Here is an 8,969-nt window from a genome sequence, read left to right as displayed (position 1 = left end):
AGTTATGTCGTGTAGTAGTGTGAGTGTATGTGTAACTGTAGTATAGGGAATGAATGAAGATGAGGAAGGGAGAAGAGGAAACCCGGTGCCGGCACGTAGCCTACTCCTGTCTAATAGCACCAAGGGTGCCGCCAAGCTTAATGTCTCCACCTGACGAACGAATTACTATCAACAGTGACATATGCCTTCACATCATATGCACTGCGGAGAGATTTGGGATTTAACTCTGACATATTTGTACACAATTTAGTGATTAGAAGTTGTGCACCGCCACGTCTCCTAGTCTCGAGGTAGAAATTTTACATGAAAATTTCTGACCCCGCCGGAAATCGAACCCGGGCGGGCTAGTTTGGAGGCAGACTGCTTTAGAATGTAAAATTTCATATTTTGCGTATCTCTAGTTATTGTGAATGGCGCAATTAAATAGGCCTAATATAGTAACAACTATCTAAATTTAAGTCAACTTAAACTGTTTAATTGATTACAAGTTATTGTATGGTTATCATTTTCTGTTTTTCCAAAAACCTGTCTTAGATTTTCTTTTATTTCTTTAAGAATCTTGATATATTATCTCCTTACACATATTTACGTAATATTGATGTAATAACTTTTCTTCATAACCGTCTAGATAATTAACAACCGAAAAACGAACAAAAAGTTAACGAAAGGAGAACAGTTCGATTTTTATATATGTAACATCATTTGCGCTCGGTACATTAACTTCTTCACTTTTACGGAAGTTTTATTCCATTACAATCTAGTACTACTTCTGTCCTCTGTTCCTAACTCTATATAAACGAACATTACTTAACTTCGTTAATTAATCATATGTTAAATTTAAACCCATACTACTTATTATAGGCTATAGCCTATTAGGGAAACTTAATATAATGACAATAATTTCTCAAAACTGATTTGCAATTATCTGAAGAGTCTTGCGGAATGTTCTCCCTTGCGTTGATCACAGCAGATATAGATATCCCTCCAGGGACTTAAATATTACAATTTTTCTCTTATCTTAACCAATATACTCTCTCAACAACCTCATGTTTAAGTGTCGTTAAATATCCTATCAACTGAGTCATTATGGAAGGTTCAATTTCCTGTATTATTTTCAGTTTCGTCTCATTGCCCGCATGTTGAAAAACGTCCATTACTTTGACTTCTTGCTTCGGGTCATGAAAAATTTTGAATACTTCTTGGGGATTTCTTGTTTCGCCGAACTTGTATATTTTCTCATGCCGTGTTTCTGCACCAAAAAGTGTCAAGGAAAATAACCTGAAATTGAACTCCGTTAATAACTTAAAAATTTCTAAAGAACAGCTTCAAAATTTCCTTGAATTTCATGCGATAAAGAAATAAATGCGATACGATAAAAATTTGCGCAAGAAATATACATTTCAGAAATGTTACTGCAGAAAAATTTTCATATATCCGGAATCGGTAATGAAAGTAATATTGTATAATCAGTATTTAAGTTTCAACGTTTGCTCTGGCTAATAGGAACATAGAAATAGTCTAAGCCTTGACCATATGATAACTTATATTGCTTTCTTGCGCAAAATCTAGAACTGTCTTCTTCAAGAACTCTCCATTGTTTGTTATATGTAATACTTACAACTCTCTGTCTTTAAACTGTGATTCTCAATTTGGATTTTAGTTTAATAATTGACAAATTTCAAACAATATTAAAAAGAATTATTGTATTTTCTTAGATATTTAAATTATGAAGAAGTGTATTATAATGTTTTCACTCTAGTTTTTAAATAATTTTGCATCGTTATATTGACATTTGGCACTATATAAACTGTAATATTATATTCTAGCATCTCTTACCATTATGTATTTTCTTTCTTTCGTTTGTGTTGTTTTGTTGTTTTTTTCTCTTATTATGTATTTTGTGTATATGTCTATGTAAGTCACCTGTAATTGGAAGCTTGCTTCTGTTGGTGGTGGATCTAAAATAAAATAAAATGCATACAGTTTAGAATGAAACTGAAGGTGTCAAGACGTATATCAACATTTCATGTTGCCTACTATAGACTTAATATTGTCTCAAAATTCATTACACACCATAGACTTGCAATTTTTCGAACGTTTGATATCTCAACATATCTCTTAAAATATATCTCCCTCTATTGATGATATTGCTAATAAAATCTCACAAATGACTATCGAATATATTTATAAATCCTTGACTCGTATTTTTACTTCATGTTCCCTAGAAGATTATTTCCAAAAGATCTTAAGGAATCTGTAGTTGTACCGCTATGTAAAACCTGGGACAAGAATAAATTGAATAATATATAGACCCACTTCGCTTCTACCTAACCTTTCTACAACATCAAAAAAGTATAAAAGTAGAATAATAAATTATTTAAAAAATATAATTGGCTAAGTGAGAACCAATTAAATGATTAATTCTTATAAAATTACAATGCAGTTTGGGGGTACAAATATATTTTGGGGGTACGCTAGCAAAAAATATTGAATGCCACTCAGGTAGAACAAAAAAGTCAAGGAATATTATGGATAGTAAAAAATCGGTGATACGGGAATGGGTATTTAAGAGTTGTTAATTCATTATAAAAAGTGAATCTGATACAACATTAATACAAATTAATATGATTTCCTAGAATATACAGTATTTATCTCAAGAAAAACAATAAAAATGAATCAATTAATATATGAATATAAATATATAAACAAACTAATAAATAAATAAGTAAAGAAAAGAAGGAAGGAATGAGTGATTGAAGTTATGAAGAAAGGAATAATGAATGAATTAATTAATTAATTAATTAATTAAGTAATTAATTAATTAAGGAATAAATCAATGAAGAAATAAAACAATAAATAAAGAAAAGTAAAAATAAGTAAATACTAGTGGCTTGTGCAGCAAATGCTGCAAACTAAGTTCTTTTGAAGTTCAAATAAAAATTTTTCAGATTTATTTTCAATGAAGAATAGGCCTACCAGTCATTTTGAATGTTATTTGCTTCCATAATACTGAAACATACTGAATGCTTTTTATGCCAAATACTTTTTCTTGAACCTACCCATCTTCAGTTTTTTAGTTTAAATGCAAAAACGCAAGTAACAATGTCAGGACGATCAGCGGATTTTTCATGTGGGAGTAAAGCAGTGGTAGCTATTTCAGGCCATTGTGGATTGTAGGTGAGAGTTAAGAAAATGTCAGGTTTGTCATGCTTTCGAGCAATAGACATAGCATATTGGTACAACTGCTGCATGTTTCGTGACCTACCTTGAAATGTAGAGGGTAGAATCATTTTATCCTGCTAAGAGATCTTGCTGAAATAATCGGGAGACTACAAAATCTTGTAGGCCTCTTATTTTCTCAGTAAGTAATACCTTTTGGTCTTTTCCTAGGAACTGTAATTTTTGTGCTCTGTCCAGACAATCCTGGAGAATCACGCATATAAATATCCACACCACACCGCCATTAAATATATGAAAAAGACCCACACCACTTGATTAATAACTATAAAAATATTTCATTTTTAATAACAATAATTTTAACTTACGTAAGTTTTATAGTTTTCAGTAACATATACTATATCGATCTTACTAATAAACCGTGTATAGTTTTTATACGAGACTTACGCAGAGTTGAAACAGAAAACGTTACTAATAAACCATGCATAAGCAATGGATGTATAAACAGTCTGTAAATATACAATGGGAATTGCTTTGCAGTAGTTATATACACGAAACCCCTTGTTTAAGCGTTGTATATAGAGAAAAAATGGCCGCGCCTCTAACAGCTGTTCGTATCGACTGTCATTTTATGATGATGGATGCCTTGTAACCACAGAAGAACACACCAAAGAGCACAGAATAATAAGAATAATATTGCTGTAGCTTGTACTCTTTGACCAAAATATAGTGTGGTAATCGATCAGAGCCAGTTGTACTATCGATACTTAACACGCCAAACTAGAGCGCTCTACCGGATGCAATAGAGAACCTCAGATATTCTATTACCTTTCGTAACGAAGTAATGACGAAACTATGACGTAGCTGTGTTAACAGTTAAACTGTTATACACGACGTATGTAGTGATTATTAGTAAGGAATTTATACACGGCTTATAAACGAGCTACTCATTGTATAAGTAAAAGACTGTTAAACGTCTGTATATAGAGTTTTTATTAGTAAGACCTTATATATATATATATATATATATATATATATATATATATATATATATATATATATCATACAGCCGTCACTCAATAAATTATAGAATTGAAGATCTAATTTAAGATATTCTCTATGTCTACTTATATAACTCCGAAAGGTTTGAGTTTCATATCAGCAATAGGCTATAACAATATATATATATATATATATATAAAATATATATTAGTGACAAATACTCGCATCATGGCATTAACTATAATAATATTTCACGTTTAATTGTGATAATGTCATCAAATGACCTCAAGTTTCGTAGTTTTTAGTATGCAATACTCAGCTGTACTCAGAAAATTACACACCACAGAATCAGACATATAAATTATTTTTAGTAAGTCTTGAAAGTTTTTAATAACCGGTATAGAGACGTTATATTGTTGTCATTATGATGTCATAGAATTTGCTCTGATTTTCTCTAAATATGTTTGCAATCCTGCAGGTCATGGCCTTCGTGTAATATTGCTTATTGTAGTGTGTGTGTTTTGTTTGATTCTGAAAAGCCATTAGTTCTCAAAACTGACGACAGATGGATTTTGGAAAATAGGAAAATTGACGTTTCACTGAAAACTACTATTTTTCTTTAAATCTTTGGGTTCCAAGCTTCAAAATGAGGAGTCATTTATTAAAATCCGTTCAGCCGTTTTCCTGCAATTTCCATTATCAGTTAAAATTATATATATAGATTACCTTACTCTCTTCAGCAAAATCCTTAACATTTGTGTCGTTTTCAAGACGTTGAATAATATTTACTTTGTCAGAAACACTCAGACTTGAAAGTGTTTGTGACATGCCTTACCGATATGAGGGACTTGGATTCTCGTCGCAACAGATCACGTTGTACTGTTCTATGCTTTCTTTAGACTCAAACGCATTGTACTAAATCGACGAAGCAATGTATTACATTACATAAATTTAGCCCTTTGTGATGATTGTGAGGAGCAGAATACTCTTTTCTTTCCACTCCTTTCTGTTCACCTCAAGACTGAGATACAGCCGACTTTCGAAAATGTTAGAGATTTTGAATTTGTCGACAGTAACGGAAAAAAAATCCAATCTAAACCTGTTTTGAAAGATGATTATTATTATGACACTGTAATATTAAAACAAAATAAAATGGAAACAGAGTTCTAATCGGTGGCAAACGATTTCTCTGTTGAGGAATGTTAATAACACTTCAAAGAGGCGTTGCATTTGTCTGACTCTAATTAACAGAAGAAGACACGTACACTTTGAAGTCTTATACGACATTGATTCGTGGAATGGCTGTTTCATACACAACGGCAGGCATTAAATAAAAGAAGAGTAAACTCGTTTATTAAATAATAGTATTGAATTAAATAGGGTCATTCTTCTTGCAATTTACGATTTTTCTGAAAAAGCAACAGGGGATTTCTGTAATGGATTAGAGCTAAGCATGCCTCCTGCGGTGTGGGTTATCATAGAGTTCTTGTACTTCCTCTGTCATTAATAGCTCCTTTATCTCTTTTGTTAAAACATAAATCATATTTTTATATGGGAAGACACATTAAAAGTGTAAAGCCCTCTGCATACACGCTACGAAAGGGACGGTTCAGTCGTGTTTTTAGTTACTTCACGGCTTCTAGACTAAAAAACTTCTTTGATTCCGGCCGAATTTTGTGATATTTGTTATGACTGTTTCTCTTGTGTATTAATTCACCAAATGAGTGTAAGAATCTGTTGAATTTTTGCACGACCTTGTTTTTTTAGTTGATTATTTAACGACGCTGTATAAACTACTTGGTTAATAATAATAATAATAATAATAATAATTTATTTATTTAATCTGGCAGAGCTAAGGCCAGTAGGCCTTCTCTTCCGCCCAGCCAGACTCTAATTCTAATTGAATACAATTGGTTACATAGTTATTACATTAATATCTAGACCATAAAACAACATGAAAGTAAATAATGAAAGTTGGATAAGTAATGTTAGTGTGACAATAATAAACATTGGTAAGAAATAGTGATAATAATAATAATAATAATAATGATATAATTTAAATATTTATTCTGTGACATATATAACCATTAAACATTGAGAAACCTGAAAGAGCTTTTATTGTTAACAAGAATTGTTAGAAAAATATTTCGTTAGTCTATTCTTAAATTGGTTTGATGTCTGACAGTCCCTGACATTACTTGGTAGGGAATTCCAAAGTCAAGGAACAGCCACAGTGAAATAAGATGAATATGAGGTTATTTAGCGTCGATGAGATTGGTGATATCGAGATGGTATATTTAGCGAGATGAGGCTGTAAATTCATCATAGATTACCTGATATTTTCGTTACGGTTTCGGAAAACTCTAAAAAACCAATTAATTAGGCCTAATCAGGCCTAGCGGGAATCGAACCCACGCCCGAGCGCAACTCGATATCGGCAAGCAAGGGCCTCAGTCGACTGATTATGAGCTACACTAATGGCTACGACCTTGATTTTTTTGCACTCACCGCTCTTATTAATAGGCCTTGTTATTGGATTTTTACACGATTGTGTTTTTTGCTGTATAAACAGCATTGTTGCTAGGCCTTGAAAGTTAAAATTCCCACACATAAACATGTTGCTAAGGAAACCATTCTTCATAACATAAAACAATACTGAAATAGATCCATTACAGTGCACTTATTGTTTACTTAGTTACCATTGCAATGCAGTTTTGCAAAGACTTTGGAATAATATTGCTCTAAATTTTTTTATGCAAAAATGTTGTATTTGCAATTTTAAAAATATAATTGTGCAAAAAAATGTGTACAATACACCTTTCGGAAATTGAAAAACTCGATCTGCTTGTTTTACTTTTACAATATGCGGACTGGTTGCTAGAGAAACGGATTTTTGTTACAACTCAAAAAGGTCTACTGTTGTTGTAGGATATAGGCTAACAGTATTAGAGTTGTCGTAAAATAAATTAGGCCTATATACACATTTTATTAATTAATTAATTATTTATTTTTAATACAACATCAATCATAGTCTTTTATTAATTTTTATGTAATTATAATGCAGTTACAGGGGTACAAATATATTTTGTGGCTACGCTAGCAAAAAATATTGAATGCCATTCAGGTAGAACAAAAAAGTCGAGGAATATTATGGATAGTAAAATACTGACCATATGGGAATGGGTATTTAAGATTTGTTAATTCATTATAAAAAGCGAATCTGATACAACGTTAATATAAATTAATTTTATTTCCTAGAATATATTTATGTCAAGAAAAACAATAAAAATGAATCAATTAATATATTAATATATAACTATATAAACAAATAAATAACTAAAGTAAAGAAGGAAGGAATGAGTTATTGAAGTTATGAAGAAAGGAATAATTAATTAATTAATTAATTGATTAAGGAATAATTAAGAAATTATTAATTAAGGAACAAATCAATGAAGAAATAAATCAATAAATAAAGAAAAAATAAAAATAAATATTACCTTACTCTCTTCAGTAAAATCCTTAACATTTGTGTCGTTTTCAAGACGTTGAATAATATTTACTTTGTCGGAAATACTCAGACGTGAACGTTTTTGTGACATGATGCCTTATCGGTATGCGGGGACTTGAATTCTCGTCACGTGAATATCATTATTTTCAATCATTTTGGCTGCTATAAACACCAACACCAACACCAACTTTTGCTAATCTTGATAATACTCCCTTGAAGGTATAATTGTTACATTGATTAAAATGGCGGAGCATCAACAAACTCTTTTCCTGGGGTTATCTAGTTACCTATTGGCCTACAATGAAACAATATATAAAGTCCTTGAAAAACAAATTTACTTTATATTTTGAGTGCAAAAGATATTGTAAAAATTATACAGTAGCTTAGTTCTAAATCTGAAAGTATGATTGTGCAAAAAATTGCATGAAATACATAATGTGTTTAGTGCGTAATAGAATCACGGAAATAAAAAAGACTTGACTTCCTCTCGTCTTCTCCAATCTTTCCTCGATACTGTTAGAGTATATTTATATTATTACTAGCCGTACCCGTGCGCTCCGCTGCACCTGTTAGAAATAAATATAAAGTAATTACATAATTAAAATAGGACGTTTGATCCAGGGAACATTCGTGTTTGATAGAAGGATAACGTTTATTATGTTACTTAATTTAAATTGTATTAAAAAAATTAAAATGCGATCATTTTGATCTAGAGACCACTCATTTGGTCATAAAAATTATTTTAGGAAATACAGGAAACGAATGCCTATCAAGTTTTCTATGCATAAGAAGCTATTTTAATCTTACCTGTCCTCGATTCACTCAGAAGTTACTGTAATAACATTATAGCATTATGTCCGTCTAGAGAAACTATACCTTCCAATGGTGAATTAATAATTAATTGTACAAATCGGTTAGTTTAGTTTCCGATATCACTTCATACAAGCACAGAAACATTCTCTGTAGGCTATGTTTCATAGCTTTCGATTGTTGTTGTCCAAGGCCCCTTATAGACGAAGTCATTTGTTTTTTATTTCATTACACCGCCTTAGATGGCGTTGTTATTGTAATTTTGAAACTCATTTATCTCATTAAATATCAGTTCTATAAAAATTTTGCATAGAATAAAACTTATCGGACATTATTTTTAAAGAAACTTTTGTTATGGAATATTTTTCAAGAAAATTATTAATAAGGGAGATATTTCGATTTATTTAATTTAAGCCCCCTTATAACCCCCTTCTAAATAAAATATTTTGAATGCCATATAGCCTAAATTCTA

This window comes from Periplaneta americana, chromosome 2 (genome assembly GCF_040183065.1).
Source record: "Periplaneta americana isolate PAMFEO1 chromosome 2, P.americana_PAMFEO1_priV1, whole genome shotgun sequence".
In the NCBI taxonomy this organism is placed as follows: Eukaryota; Metazoa; Arthropoda; class Insecta; order Blattodea; family Blattidae; genus Periplaneta; species Periplaneta americana.
Note: the sequence above shows the minus strand (reverse complement) of the source record.